At 40.1% G+C, this 16,860-nt stretch overlaps 1 long non-coding RNA gene across 1 annotated transcript in view; it reads right to left on the bottom strand.

The window, feature by feature from the left end:
• The window catches only part of LOC145537973 (uncharacterized), an 81,447-nt gene that overhangs the window by 7,871 nt on the left and 56,716 nt on the right, over positions 1-16,860 (bottom strand). Inside the window, exon 3 of the long non-coding RNA XR_014076544.1 lies at positions 9,673-10,960. This is a non-coding gene — a long non-coding RNA (uncharacterized LOC145537973). The remainder of the gene's footprint in view (positions 1-9,672; positions 10,961-16,860) is intronic.

A 16,860-nucleotide genomic window follows, 5' to 3' on the forward strand; every position in this document is an offset into this window, starting at 1 on the left:
TTAACTTCATATGATACTTGGATCCCTTCTGCACATCCTTGCCAAATGGATGTTCAGCCTGTGCTTGAGCATCTTTAGTGATGAGAAATGCACCTCCCTTGAAAAGAGGTATAGCCCTGAATTTGAGAGCATGGACTTTAGGGCAATCGAGACCCTAGATTCAAATCCCAGTGCCACTTCTTACGAGCTAGCTCTGTGCCTTTTGGAAGTTATTTGTGTCTTCACTTTCTCATTTGCAAAGTGGGAAAATAATGCTGCCTATGTCATAGAGTGTGAAATATAAAATGGTTGTGCCATTGCTTGGCACTTAGCAAACATCCAAAAATGGTAGTTCTTTTGTTTATTGAGGCAGAACTATTTACTAGATTGACTATTAGAAAAATTTTCCTTCTACAATTGAAGTTTTTCTTCTTTGTTTCAGAAGATCAAACAGGTGTAGAATCTAATGCCATCTTTAACTGACTGACAGTGGCTTTCTGGAGACCAATGCTCATAATATTGTAAGGCTTTCTCCAGTAGGAAAGAAAGACAAGATGACTTAGTGATGTCAGGCTTGATGCAAGAATTGGGAAATGGGGGAGGTAGAAATTTTGTGAGTGAAAACATTTGGGCAGTTCATTGGATAGTTCTATTTTCCTCCTGGGGATCCTTCAGAATGTTTCTATTCTCTCATGTCCCCCTAATTCTTCTCATCTCATGAGCCCAGCACCCCAAACTTATATTTTTCCTCTTCTTTTGCTGACAGGCTGAGCTCACATCAGTGATGCCCCTCTCATTCAGAGAGCAGGAACAAGTGCTGAGAAGCTGTCAAAAAGCCCTTGCTTTTTAAACAATTCATCAAATGCAACAATGACTTATTGAAAGCACAATATGAATAAGGAGAGGCTGGTCTCAATTTTTGACGTAACAGAGTGACAATTAAACTACGACTAAAGAAACACAAAGCTCTAAAGCAAGGCTCAAGCACTGAAATCACAGAAACCTTCAGGTCTTTTGGTGTGAGGACAACAGTGCTACTTGCCTTAATAGTCCGCGAGGGCTTCATTATATGATATCAGAGAACAATAATTGGCACACATAAGGTTGCCTCACTTACCAGGAAAACAATACATTATAATCATTGTACTCTGTTAAAGGATCAGGGAGGTCTACAGTGATCTTTACGAAGGTTATCAACAATTAATTAAAATAAGGAAATACTATTGCTAAAAAGATTCTGAAAATTTTATTATGTGAAACACCCCATTCATTGAACATACTGCATAATTAGAAATGCATTTTAACCTCAATCACATTTAGGTGGCATATTTAAAAGCAGAAACTATTCAGTGCTGTAGAGAGATTATAAATTAAATAGATAAGAAATAAATATGAGGGGAGGATGAAGAGTTCATTAGGCGAGAGAGTAGATATTGATTTTATTTTCTTTCTACAAGCATTTACCAAGTGCTTTTTATAAGCCAGACATTGTACTGGGCCCCAACAATGCTAAAGGAATGAGATGTGGTCACTTGCTCAGAAAGTTCTTAGTCTAGCAGGAGAAACTAACATGTTAACAATAACTATAGCACAATGGAAGGAAAATAATTCTGCTTGGCAAAAGATGAAGTGTATGGCAGGCAAAGCTAAGAGGAGATGTAATACTTGAATACTGTATTGAAGAATAAGTAGGAATTTGCTGTTTTCCAGATATGCAAAGGGACAGGTATCTTAAGAAGTCATAATATTTTCTGTTGTTTAGCAACCCCTATGCTATATCATCATAGAAGAGCCCAAAATGAGTTTTGCTGGGAAAAAATGAATTTGGGGAATTCTCATAGGAAGGAAGGAAATATTAGAAGTAAGTCTGAACTCAAAGGAGAGAGAAAACCTAAAATGTTTAGACACAAGGAAAGGCTGGAGAGGAAGTTGAATTTACATGGTGGAGCAAAGCATGTGCTTAGACCAAGTCAGGAGAACCACATTTTAGTGGGGCTGTAGCCCTGACCACTATGATCTGATTTGGGTATGAGCTTTACAGTATGTTTCAAGTCACAGCCACCTAGTTACTTCTTCAGACTTTTAATAAGGGGCTGAACCAGCTTGCAATCTAGTTTCCTTCTAGATCTAAAATGCCTTCATGCCCTGAAAGACTAGGGAGCTAGGAAAGACAGCACCTGAAACATAGTAGGTGCTCCCTAAATTCAAAGGAATGAACTACAGCCTACATGGAGGGAACATGTGCCATCTTGTAAAAAGAATTCAAATGGCATTAGACAAATGTCCGATTTTGCAAGTGGCTGGTGTTCTGTAAGTGGCCTGGGGTTGGAACTCAAACAGAGGTGACTGGCAATGAGATGATGACACTAATGATACGGTAAAAGGGAAATACCTGAGGATTTATTGCCCTAGGAATGGCAAGAAAGACGAGATCAAATATTGGTAAGAATGTCAACATTTGGGAATGCTGTTGTGGGACGTAAGTGGCTTAACCTGCGGTATCGTGTTTAATTCTCTATATTGAGGCTATGAGCCTGATCCATGTTCTTGGGGAGCTGGGCTAGATTGACCTCATATGTGATGATCAAGTGTTCTGTAAATAGTCAAGGAGGATGAGGAACCACATATCCACCTTGTCCTGAAGAAAACTCATGAGACTCAGAGGGGAGGCTGGGGCAGGCTATTATGCTCCTAATGAAGAGCATTAAACTTAATGCCAGCCACTAGCCCTTCTAATCCTTCTGATTATATTTTATATTCTCCTTAACAATTTCCACAACACCTTGGTAAAAACCTTATTTAATTGGTCCATGGGGATCAGTGTGTCATGGGGAGAGTCCTAGGAAACCAGTAACGATCTACAGATCTGCAGTTTTGCAACAACACTCGGCATACCACTGTCTGAAGCTTCGGCAGTTTTCAGAGGCAATGGTCTTGTCAGGAATGGGTTCCCAGAGATCTGAGCAGAAAGAAGTCATAGTGCAGAAAGGCACCTCAGTGTCAGGAAAAAGGTGCCTTGAGGAACTCCTCATCTTACTATTATCACAGAGGCTTTGAGGGCATAGAAGTTAAGTAAGGGTGCAAATACCAAGGTGGACGTGAGTAGCAATTATCCCTTAGCATGGCACTTTCCCATAGGTACCTAACAAGCTTATGAAGAAGGAATTTGATTCACGTCAAGCTCTTTGATAAGTGATATTGTCTCAACAGGTTATTATATAAAAAAAACCAAAAAAGTTAAAAGTACTCATATTGTCACTGCTTTCTATTAATGAATAGTATGAGTAAAAATGATGTTTCCATTCTACGTACCAAAAATAAGCACTTAATATTTTGCTGTAAATCTTTTATGAGTTCTGTCTCTCTGTCTCTCTATTTTGTGTATATATGTGGGATCATTCTGTATATATTAGCCTGAAACTATGGATATTGTAGATATGTTTATATATTGATAGATATAAATGTATATTTTAAAAATAGCTGCATAACATTCTATAGTGTATATCATAATTTCAATCAGTGCTCTACTAGTGGACGTTTATTTTTTAAAATTTTGTTGTTAACATGCTGCAACAAAAATCCATTTGTATGCTATGTGTGCTTTCAATTCTGTAGGCTGAGACCTAAAAAAGGAACTAGAAGGTCAAAGGCTATAGACATTAAAAATTTTACTTTTCAAAAGAAGCTGGGTCAGTTAACATTCCCAATATCAATATTTGAGAGTATTTATTTTTGTTACCTCTGGAATCACTTGAAATGATGCCACTCAAATTTCTATATTTTTGCCAAATTGATGGCTAAAAACTAGTAACTCATTAGTGATATAGTTTGTAATTCCCTGACAGCTAGAAGGTTGAACATTTTCTGTGTTTACTGTATATTTGTATTTTCTTATCTTCTAATTGCCCATTCATATATTTTGCTCATATTTGTGATGAGTTATTTTATTTTGAATTAATTTTTAGGAACTCATGATATGTTCCATATTAACCCTTTATTGACTTTTCCTTCTGAAGACAAGTGACCTTCAAAGAAATGTTTAAGAAACAAAACTGTTTATTCAAAGATACTCTCATGCTAAATCTCAATACATGCCATGAAGTGGGGCTGCAGAATGTGGCCTTTAAATACTATTGCCCACTAAAAATACATCAGAATTCTTTGGAAAATTGGCTAGTTCCAGATTTGGGACACAAAAGCTACAAGAAGTACCTAGGATATCTTGACATACTAGAGAAAATTTATCAAAGACTACAAACGTTCAGGAGCCAATCTGAGTCAGCTCCCGCTGGAAAAAGATGTGAAAATGTTAGAATAAAAAGGACATTAACTGCAATGAATTAAAACATATCAAACGGTTTGAATTTTAAACCATGGGGTTAAAATTTACTTTAGAAACCTTTGATTGGTGCAAAAAACCAACTAGTTGTAAAAACTTAGTTTATTTATCAATAAAGAAATCTGTCGAAAAAGAAAAAAAAAAAGAAATCTGTCATTCATCCCACCTTTCCTGTACCTCAGGATAATCACAAAAGTGATAAGTCTTCAGCTGACAAATAAAGCTATTAAGATTAGAATATTACCAGTTGTACAAGGGATCAAATGTAATGACTTCTGATGAATTCTCTGAGTGGGTCACAAGTCTGAACCCCTAATGCAATAAGGATCTAGGCAATGACCATACGTGGCTGTTATTACCACAAAGAGCTCAATATTAACCAGATATTAAATGCCTCCTGATAAACCTCTGCAATATTCTTGCCAAGAAAATCAAAACTAACTGAGCCAATCTCTCACTATAGCGACCATATTACAGGAAATACAGGGGCCAGAGATGTAACATGTAAAATGATATCATGGGGATGATATCAGCAAAACTCAGACTGTAGAATAAAAGACATGGTTACAGCAGCAAATTTCAAGACCAAAAGGAGAGGAAGATGGGGGTGGGGGAGAGGAAATGATCTTTAGAGCAAATGAGACTAGAGAGACCTATCAACTAATTTCAATATATGGGGCTTATTTTGATCTTGATTTGAATGCATACACTTAAAAATATGAGACAGTTGGGCAAATGCCAACACTGACTGTAAATTTAATGATATTACAAAATTAACATTAGCTTTTTAGGTAGGACCAGTTCAGTTCAGTTCAGTCACTCAGTCGTGTCCGACTCTTTGCGACCCCATGAATCGCAGTACGCCAGGCCTCCCTGTCCATCACCAACTCCCGGAGTTTATCCAAACCCATGTCCATCGAGTCGGTGATGCCATCCAACCATCTCATCCTCTGTTGTCCCCTTTTCCTCCTTCCCCCAATCCTTCCCAGCATTAGGGTCTTTTCCAATGAGTCAACTCTTCGCATGAGGTGGCCAAAGTATTAGAGTTTCAGCTTCAAATCAGTCCTTCCAATGAACACCCAGGATTGATCTCCTTTAGGATGGACTGGTTGGATCTTCTTGCAGTCCAAGAGACTCTCAAGAGTCTTCTCCATCAATTCTTTGGCGCTCAGCTTTCTTCACCGTCCAACTCTCACATCCATACATGACCACTGGAAAAACCATAGTCTTGACTAGACGGACCTTTGTTGGCAAAGAAATGTCTCTGCTTTTAAATATGCTATCTAGGTTGGTCATAACTTTCCTTCCAAGGAGTAAGTGTCTTTTAATTTCATGGCTGCAATCACCATCAGCAGTGATTTTGGAGCCACCCAAAATAAAGTCTGACACTGTTTCCACTGTTTCCCCATCTATTTCCCATGAAGTGATGGGACCAGATGCCATGATCTTAGTTTTCTGAACGTTGAGCTTTAAGCCAACTATTTCACTCTCCTCTTTCACTTTCATCAAGAGGCTCTTTAGTTCTTCTTCACTTTCTGCCATAAGGGTGGTGTCGTCTGCATATCTGAGGTTATTGATATTTCTCCCGGCAATCTTGATTCCAGCTTGTGTTTCTTCCAGCCCAGCGTTTCTCATGATGTACTCTGCATATAAGTTAAATAAGCAGGGTGACAATATATAGCCTTGACGTACTCCTTTTCCTATTTGGAACCAGTCTATTGTTCCATGTCCAGTTCTAACTATTGCTTCCTGACCTGCATACAGGTTTCTCAAGAGACAGGTCAGATGGTCTGGTATTCCCATCTCTTTCAGAATTTTCCACAGTTTATTGTGATCCACACAGTCAAAGACTTTGGCATAGTCAATAAAGCAGAAATAGATGTTTTTCTATTTAGAGAAATGCAAATCAAAACCACAATGAGGTATCATTTCACACCAGTCAGAATGGCTGCTATCCAAAAGTCTACAAGCAATAAATGCTGGAGAGGGTGTGAAGAAAAGGGAACCCTCTTACACTGTTGGTGGGAATGCAAACTAGTACAGCCACTATGGAGAACAGTGTGGAGATTCCTTAAAAAACTGGGAATAGAACTGCCATATGACCCAGCAATCCCACTGCTGGGCATATACACCGAGGAAACCAGAATTGAAAGAGACGCGTGTACCCCAATGTTCATCGCAGCACTGTTTACAATAGCCAGGACATGGAAGCAACCTAGATGTCCATCAGCAGACGAATGGATAAGGAAGCTGTGGTACATATACACAATGGAATATTACTCAGCCATTAAAAAAAATACATTTGAATCGGTTCTACTGAGATGGATGAAACTGGAGCCCATTATACAGAGTGAAGTAAGCCAGAAAGAAAAACAACAATACAGTATACTAATGCATATATATGGAATTTGAAAGATGGTAACGATAACCCTATATGCGAGACAGAATAAGAGACACAGATGCATAGAACAATTTTATGGACTCTGAGGGAGAAGGTGAGGGTGGGACGTTCTGGGAGAATAGCATTGAAACATGTATATTATCATATGTGAAACAGAACACCATTCCATGTTCGATGCATGAGACAAGGGCTCAGGGCCGGGGCAATGGGATGACCCAGAGGGATGGGATGGGGAGGGAGGTGGGTGGGGGGTCCAGGAAGGGGAACACATGTAAACTCATGGCTGATTCATGTCAATGTATGGCAAAAACTATTACAATATTGTAAAGTAATTAGCCCCCAACTAAAATAAATAAATTTATAAAAAAAAAAAAAAAGACTTTGGCATAGTCAATAAAGCAGAAATAGATGTTTTTCTGGAACTTTCTTGCTTTTTCGATGATCCAGCGGATGTTGGCAATTTGATCTCTGGTTCCTCTGCCTTTTCTAAAACCAGCTTGAACATCTGGAAGTTCATGGTTCATGTATTGCTGAAGCCTGGCATGGAGAATTTTGAGCATTACTTTATTAGCGTGTGAGATGAGTGCAATTGTGTGGTAGTTTGAGCATTCTTTGGCATTGCCTTTCTTTGGGATTGGAATGAAAACTGACCTTTTCCAGTCCTGTGGCCACTGCTGAGTTTTCCACATTTGCTGGCATACTGAGTGCAGCACTTTCACAGCATCATCTTTTAGGATTTGAAATAGCTCAACTGGAATTCCATCACCTCCACTAGCTTTGTTCATAGTGATGCTTTCTAAGGCCCACTTGACTTCACATTCCAGGATGTCTGGCTCTAGGTGAGTGATCACACCATCATGATTATCTGGGTCGTGAAGATCTTTTTGTACAGTTCTTCTGTGTATTCTTGCTACCTCTTCTTAATATCTTTTGCTTCCGTTAGGTCCATACCATTTCTGTCCTTTATTGAGCCGTTCTTTGCATGAAATGTTCCCTTGGTATCTCTAATTTTCTTGAAGAGATCTCTAGTCTTTCCCATTCTGTTGTTTTCCTCTATTTCTTTGCATTGATTGCTGAGGAAGGCTTTCTTATCTCTCCCTGCTATTCTTTGGAACTCTGCATTCAGATGGGAATATCTTTCCTTTTCTCCTTTGCTTTTTGCTTCTCTTCTTTTCCCAGCTATTTGTAAGGCCTCCTCAGACAGCCATTTTGCTTTTTTGCGTTTCTTTTCCATGGGTATGGTCTTGATCCCTGTCTCCTGTACAATGTCACGAACCTCTGTCCATAGTTCATCAGGCACTCTATCAGATCTAGTCCCTTAAATCTATTTGTCACTTCCACTGTATAATCATAAGGGATTTGATTTAGGTCATACCTGAATGGTCTAGTGGTTTTCCCTACTTTCTTTAATTTAAGTCTGAATCTGGCAATAAGGAGTTCATGATCTGAGCCACAGTCAGCTCCCGTTCTTGTTTTGCTGACTGTATAGAGCTTCTCCATCTTTGGCTGCAAAGAATATAATCAATCTGATTTCAGTGTTGACCATCTGGTGATGTCCATGTGTAGAATCTTTTCTTGTGTTGTTGGAAGAGGGTGTTTGTTTGCTATGGTTTGTTACTTTTTAAAAAGACTATTTATGTCTTAGAGATACACACTGACAATATTTACAGATGAAATGATATGCTGCCTGAGATTTGCTTCAAAGTTATCTAGGTGATGAGGGTGATAGTGAAGATGAAAGAAAACTGCCTGTGTGTTAACTGTTGAAACAAGGTGAGAGGTATTTGGAGGTTCATTATACTACTCTCTCTACTTTCATATATGCTTTAAAATGTCTATAATGATAGCTGGTTGTCTGTTAAAACAGAGTTGGGGTGTGCAAGGCTCTGCTGGCTCAGCCCTCATCCTCACATGCACTGAGACACATGGAAAAATCTCTGGGGTGCCAGGGCAAAGCTTCTTGATAGTATGGATTTTTGTTCCTTTTCATCCCTGAAGAATCCTCAGTGTTTAGAACAGTGCTTGGCACATAGTAGGTTCTCAGCATTTCATGGCATGGATGGACACTTCTCACGTGGCAGTGACAGATGTTAGGTCAGTGTCATCAGAATCTCTGGGGGCACGTGCTACACCACGGAGAACTGGACACAAGCCTCCAAGATTTTGTCCATCTTGGGCCTTCTGGAGACTATGGGTGCAAACGAATCCACAAGTTCATGGCTTAGTTACAAAACCAGAATGTCAGAGATCTGTCTCACATCACAAGCTAAAGACCTTGACAGCTTCGTGGGCCATATGGCAAGGCTGGCCTAACCACCAGGTGCACAGAGGTCCCCGAACCAGAGGCTTCCATATTAGTAACCACCTAGGGGTGTGTTAAAAAGGAGCACAATTGTGCCATTTGCAGAGACGTGGATGGACCTAGAGACGGTCCTACAGAGTAAAGTCAGAAAGAAAAAAACAAGTATCGTACATTAATGCATATATGTGGAATCTAGAGAAATGGCACAGATGAACCTATCTGCAAAGCAGAAATAGAGACACAGATGTAGAGAACAAATGTGTGGACACCAAGGTGGGTAAGAAAGAGTGGGATGAACTGGGAGATTGGGGTTGACATATATACACTACTGTGTAGAAAATAGATAATTAATGAAAACCTACTGTATAGCTCGGCAAACTGTAGTCAGTGCTGTGTGGTGACCTAATGGGAAGAAAATCCCAGAAAGAGTGGATATATGTACACATAGAGCTGATTCACTCTGTTCTACAGTAGAAACTAACACAACATTGTAAAGCAACTATGTTCCTATCAATTTTTTTTTTTTTTAAACTATGGGCTCCTGGGCCCCACTTTCAGAAAATCAGGTTCCCATCTGCCGGCATAGGACCCAGGCAGGCGATTATACAACAAAACCCCACGGGTGATTGTGAGGGCTATAAGCACCATTACCCAGATTATCTCCTCAGCCGCATCCCGCCCGTGGCCTTCAGAGCTGTGGTCCAGGAACAGCACTCCTATAGGGTCTCCCTCTTGGCGGGAGGCTGAGTGGCTTTGTCTTCTAGGGTGCTGAGAAGTCTGCTGTGACACACGGATGGACTGGTTCCAGGTTCATCACCCTCCTCCTCCTGGCTCCGCAGCTCAACTCAGCTCAGTATTTGTTTTCTGAAGTTGAAACATTTTGCTTTTGTGGGCAGTCACTCCTCATTCTCAGTAGGCAACCCTCATGTCCTAGAGATGAACTGTCCTGCTTCTTTGTTTTTAACTAGTAATTTACTAGTTTCTGGAGGTGGGGCTTCCTGCGGTTGCAGTTACTCTCCGGGCTAGTGCTTGCAACTGATATTCTCCCCGCAAGTTACCTGGGAGATGGGCCACCTCCTTAGCTTAGGAGAAGTCTGGTTGATTCTTCCCGGGCCTCGGCCAACTTCTGCTTTCCTATTCTATAACCTTATTGATTAATCAAAACTATTGCTTACAGCTGCTGCTTAATGGATGATGGCTCTGGAGTTTTTCTGAATACAATTATTTATTGCTTTATTGATGTGCTGCTTATTACTCTGTTAAGTGCCATAGGGTGTTTAATTATGTGAAAGGGAAGTGCAAAGGCAGTTGCTGAAAGCTGGAGTTAAAGAGGCCCAGTACCTGAGTTCCTGACAATATGTCATAAAACAGCTTTAAAACACATGCACACACAAAGGACAAACCTTGTTCCAAAGTTTAACGAGCTTGGAAACAGAATGGGCTTGGGGAGCTGCCTTGCCACTTTGCTGTCTGTTATTAGCCATAGTACAAGCAATGAAATCTTGATATTTTAAATGAAAAGGAGACTTTTTTTTGCAGGGGGTGGTGCTTTCATGCCTTTTCTGTTTATTGCTGTTGATTGAAGAGTCTGTGCTAAAGGGCACAGCTAGAAGAATAGCTGATGGGACTGAAAAATAACTTTTGTTAGAATGGGGTGGGGGCCCAAAATGCCCACAGGTTCCATGGACCGGAACCTCCTTTTTGGTAGGTAGTCAACTCTTGCCATTCCTGAAGGCAGTCATATTGCTCCAGGAGAAACTTTAGAAAGAAATGCAAGGGGTGAACTGTTGAAGCACTTGTTGAATTTTGCATCTGTCCTGTTCCTGACAGTGGGGATGAATTCCCTGGAGTGGTGTCAACAAGTTTAATGCCTCAGAGACCTTGGTGAACGTGTGCCATGTTTGAGTAAGCTCCCTTACTGCTAAGTCCGAGTCCTGACCTGACAAAGAAAGAGAAGAGAAAGTTCCATTATTTTAATTCTTTAGATTGGAGGTTTTCAAGTTAAACTCTGAGGCATCCTAGGATTCTTTATTTCAAAGATGGGCAGTCTCACTCATCATGTGCTAAGCTGAGGCAGCAAGATCTTTGGGCAAAACATTTGGGTTGGGGACCTAGTGGACAGCCTTGCTGACCCCAGCACCTCTTCCCTCGTCTTACAAGGCGAAGTCTTCCTCATTCTGCCCTGGGAATCTCACCGGTCGTGGGAAGGCTCCACAGTTTTGATTTAGGGAGGAGAAACTACCTTTCTTCTAGTCCCCTGTAAAATCAGGAATATACAATAAATTAATATCTCAGGAAACGATGGCGTCACAGAGACAAGCATGTATGTATGCTTAACCACTCAGTTGTGTGCAACTCTTTGTGATCTCATGGACTATAGCCTGCCAGGCTCCTCTGTCCATGGGATTTCCCAGGCAAGAATACTGGAGCAGGTTGCCATTTTCTACTCCAGGAGATCTTCCCAATCCAGGGAGTGAAACCACAAGTATGGATGCCTAATAAATAATTTGTATGATGGGTTACACTGTATTACAAAGAGCTCCCAGCCTGGAGTAAGAAGGTGTTGAAATCATACTTCTGCCACTTTTCAGTTTCATGACTGTGGAACAGCACTTAATTTCTCTGAAACTTGCTTCCTTACTAACAAAATGGACAAAATGGTAGCTGCACACAAGCTTGTAGTGGGTATTAGTTGAGATAATAGGTGTAAAAAGTCCAGCCTTGCCCCTGATACATGGTGACTGAGCAAATATTAATGTTCACTTTTTCCTGATAATATATGTAACATTTGTTCTTTTAGATAAGAAAAAAAAATAGAGACCCCTTTTTGACTTTTAATGTAGACCTTCTTAGAATTTTTGTTCCATGTTGAATATTATATAGGCTGTATACTCATTAAGTAAGCTTAAGTAGAAGTTCAGGATTATAACACTGTACATAAAACATAATGTTTTTTGAAAGTATATTTTTACAAACATATATTTACTAAAAGTTTTAAACATATTTGTGAAATTGGGATCAAATATTGTATGCAATTGTATATCCTACTTTTTTATACAATTTTATTATGACAGGCTCATTTAGCAAAGATTTGTTTTGTTTTGGAACTTTAAACTCTGTTCCCAAGAATTCCCGGGAACTAAGTTTGCTCAAGTACATTTTTTTAAAAAGTTGTTTACAATACTTAAAAGCCCAGATCTGTCCTATGTAATAGAGAATGTCTGAAAGAAAATGGGTACTTTTCCATCACTAGGATTCAAACCTGCAGAGATAGCACAGCACCAGGTTGACTGTTTCATTCCTCGCATCAGGCAGTCAGGATTTGAATTGCAGCTCTTCTACTTACTAGCTCTAACTTGACCTTGAAAAAGCTCTTCAATCTCTCTGAGCTCCAGTTTCACATATGTAAAAGGGGAAGCTAATGGCACATAACCCAGAAGGATGTTGAGGAATGGTGGCTGCAACCTAGGTCAGGCACTGTGCATGGCACAGAGTAAGTGCTCAGTAAATGAACAAGCATTATTTGATTCTTAGATTCTCTTCAAGTGAGCTCATTGAGATGCAAGGGAGGGAACTAATCACAAAGAGGACTAACTACTTAAATTCATTCTTGTTGCCTTGGCTGAATTCTTGTGGAAGGCTTAGCAATACCATAAAATAAGAGCATTTGGAGAATGGTGGTCATGACTTTGTCTTCTCTTGTAGAATATGCTCCGTCCAGTGACTCTCAATGCTCTTTTGCAAAACTTTTTTCCCTCAAGATGCTAAACATTAAAAAAATACATATTATTAATTAGATTTTCTTTGTTTTGTCTCTATTATAGCTACATGTTGATGGTATCAAAATATGATAATGTTACAGAAAATCAGTGTTATAGAGTGGTTTAAAACCTTCTCTTTGGCTTCAGGCAGACCTGGGCTACAGTTTTGCATAACATGGGCAAATATCTAAGCCTCAGTTTTATCAACTGTGAAATAGGGATAATAAAAGGGCACTCCTTTTTGTATCTGCTACCATGATTAGCACATACTCAGTGCTCAGACAGACTGCTGGAATCATCCCCAGGCTACGTGTTAGGCATTATCTCCTGGTGTGCTGTGCATGAGACTCCCCTTGCCTGCGCTTTCCAGACAGGTCCACTCTGATGCCTGGCTACATGACTTCACTGGTTCAATGGTTCCAGTATAAATTCTAATCTTCATTTGTTTCGAATCTTAATAAACACTCTATCCTAAATGTGAGCCACAAGATCCATGCAGTCAAGTGCCTGCTGGACACTCTCATGCCCACCCTGACTGCCTGGCTGAGCACTGATGACTCAAACTGAATTTCCTCTCTGTGTAGCTCCAATAGGTCTCTATACGATCTACAACCTAATCCAAATACAAATCAGATTTGGGGGCATTTGGAGAAATGGAGAGGCACTCCCCTACATTGGAAGGATGATTTATGATTTCAAAGTCCTTTCCTGCTCAGAAGTGAGATGACATACATAAAAGGACTGTGCAAACTATCGAGTGCTCAATAAATATGACTTAGTCCTCTTATGATATCCTCTTAGGATCTCACTCTCGGGGGAATGAACAGCAAAAAATTTTTGTCTCCACTTCCAAGATGGGGAAGTTCTGTAGCCAAGAGGTTAAGTGACTGGCTTGGCCGAAAATTTCGTTCACGTTTTTCCTTAACATCTTATGGAAAAAACCTGAACAAAGTTTTTGGCCAACCCAGTATATGAATAGTTGGTGGCACAAGTGGGATTTGAAGTCAGAGAACTGACTCTTGAGTCATTATATTAGCATTGAGTACTTTCCATGTGTCAATTACTGTACCCAGTCTTTTATCACTTACTTCTCCAGTTTTATACCATATGATACTATGAAACAGGCAATTTATATATGGAGCCACAGAGATTAAGGGAAGTAATTTGCTCAAGTTTTTACAACTAGAAAGTGATGGAAGTGATATTTAAACTTTGGTCTGTCTGATAGCAAGCCTGAGCCCATATTATATAGAAAAGTGTTAACTTCTAAAGAAAAGTGTTAACTGTTCAATAGTAAATATTGCATAAGCCATATACGTGCAGCCTTAAAACAGTTAACTGATGTCTTATTCTGTCCTTCCTTTCTTCATTTAACAAACATTGATTAAGCCCCTATGATGCTTTAGCTACTATACTAGACACAACAAAGAACTTCAGTTAAATGTCTCAGAAGTCATTGCTCATATTTAGACACTTCTGTTAGAATACTTCCCATAGTCCCTCACTCTGATGACACTTGAGCGTGCCAGCCTGGTTTCCAATTCCCAGCTCCTGCATTTTGTGGCTTGAGAGCTTCCTTTGGCTACCCAAAATCTGCTTTGCCTGCCTATGTGGTCAGCTGCAAGTACCCCAGAATTAATGCCTCTCAGGAACAACTTCATCCAAAGACTGATAGCAGCTGGTATATAAACACCCCAGCTCCATCTCTCAGGTGGGATAATTCTGAGGTGTGTGTTCTACACTGGCTTCCAGAGTTTTCCATGGAATTAAGCTCCAGGTGCTGACTTGTAGCTGGCTTGGGTTGGCCAAAAAGCTGGTTAGGTTTTCCCACAACATCGAATGGAAGAACCCAAACGAATTTTTTGGCCAACTCAATACATCTCCTATCAGTTGCCCTTCCCATTCTGCCTCATTTTCCTGCTCCCTATCTGGTGTTTCTTTTGCCTCCCAAAATGTCTTGGGGTCTACTTTTGAGGCAACCCTAAGTGAGACTGGGCTCCTAAGGGTTCTTGTATCCTATCGTGACTGATGTTTGGATTCTCATGAAGGCAGGTAGTTAGATTTAAACTGCCTTAGGAGTTAATTCTTGGGCTAGTAGTGATTTATTAGTGGGCTCCAACAAGTTTGGTACCAGGGACCAGTTTCATGGAAGACAATTTTCCCACGGACCAGGGCCAGGGGGATGGTTTTGGGGAGATTCAAGCACATTACATTTATTGTGCACTTTATTTCTATTGTTACATCAAGTCCAGCTCAGATCATCAGGCATTAGATCCTGAAGACTGGGAACCCCCGGTTTAATTCATTCTTACCATGACTTATGTGGGGTTGTTGACAGCTATCACCTACAAGATCCTAGACTCTTAGTGGATACCAAAAAAGGTAATGTACCAAACTTTCTCCTGAGAGAAAATGTTCTTACCTTGCACGAATTTACTTTGTGAGGCCCCCTGGAGCAGAGAATAATTAGGGAACAAGGTACTTGAATATGGTATTATTTTCCTTTTCTTGAATCTTACTGTTTCAAAGGATATGCTTATTGCTCTTGTTGAGAATGGAATACATCCCGAACTCATGAAGGATTTGGGTGGGCTTTACCAGACAAGTCTGAATGGGAAACCTGGAAGTCATCCTTAATCTCCTTAGAGAGCATTTTCATTTTTCTGTGCAACAAAAGTTTATTGAACCTTTATGGGGCTGACCCCCAGGCTAAGCAATGTGGAATATTCACAAACACACAAAATGGATAAAATGCACACTTCCATCTCAAAATTCTTAGGTCTGGGACGGCAATGGAAATGCCACCACCACCCCCCAGCCCTCACCCTTTCAGAGCTCATTTGGATGGTAATACATTGTGTCCTGGAGAACAATCCGAAAATCAAAATGACTTGGTAAATTTGCTTGATTTTAAAAATATAATCTCAGGGAGGGGAAATAGTCTGTCTAGGAGACAAATGGTTACCAATCTTAAAATAGTTCTTGCTTTATTTTTACCCAGCCAACAAACATTCTCTTTTAGAGTCTTAACCTAATTTCCCAGAGTTGCCTGGCCTATCTTTCTCCTCTAATTTTAATGTTCTACTCAAGTCTTTAAGGTCTCAGTTGGTTAATGTTTAATGCGTTCCACAACCAGTGTTTGATGTTTACACTTTATTGGGCTAACCAAATTTGTAGAGCAAATTAAAAGTGTGCAGGTCTTTGGCAAGCCACATTGAGATATGTGTTGCTCAGAAACCATCTCCTTGTTCTACACTGCATGCCCCAAATAGTTTCAATTAACTGTTCTCTGTTCTTGGCAATATCTGCAGTTCTCTGCATTGCTTTTGGGGAGAAATTAACTTCCTAGATTTATAAACATGATACCCTCATACCCTTTCAGAAAGCAAGTCACAGCAGAGAGTACCACTTCTGTGTGAAGTGAGAGTGTCAGCAACAGGTAACCTATTAAGCCAGATTGACCAAAGACCATAAAAAAGTGCACTTGAGAGGGAGTGGGAGAAGCTGGGGGGGAAGATGGGGGCAGGGTGGGGGAGGAGGGAGTAAGGATTGAGGAGCTGGTATTTTTGTTCAAGCAGAAACACACACATAATTTGAAGAAATCATACAAATATAATCACACACAGATTAGGCAGAGCCATTACTACAATCACCTGAAGAAATATATTATTTCTCTTACTCATGGGTTTAATTTCAGCCTCTTATTTTGAACTAACTGAGTGGTGTGGTGTCATGCAATGGACAGGGTAGGGGAAACCGAAGCTTGGCATCTCCAGCCTGCTAGCTCAGGTCTCCTGTTGCAATGTTGCCCTTAACCTTGCTGGGCATCATCTCCACCAGGAGAGCACTGGCTATCACTGGAGTGTCTCCCAATTCAGGTATTTTTGGGATGTGATCCCATCTTTAGTCTCGTTTTTAGTCATAAAATGCCTGGGGAATGGGACATGGGGCTTACACTAATCCTTTATTTTTAAGTTTGTTTTTTTTTTTGATGTGGACCATTTTTTAAACTCTTTATTGAATTTGTTACAATATTGCTTTGGTTTTAGATTTTGGCTTTTTGGTCACCAGACATGTG

This window comes from Giraffa tippelskirchi, chromosome 2 (assembly GCF_054371585.1).
Source record: "Giraffa tippelskirchi isolate mGirTip1 chromosome 2, T2T-mGirTip1v1.2.pri, whole genome shotgun sequence".
NCBI classification, from domain to species: Eukaryota; Metazoa; Chordata; class Mammalia; order Artiodactyla; family Giraffidae; genus Giraffa; species Giraffa tippelskirchi.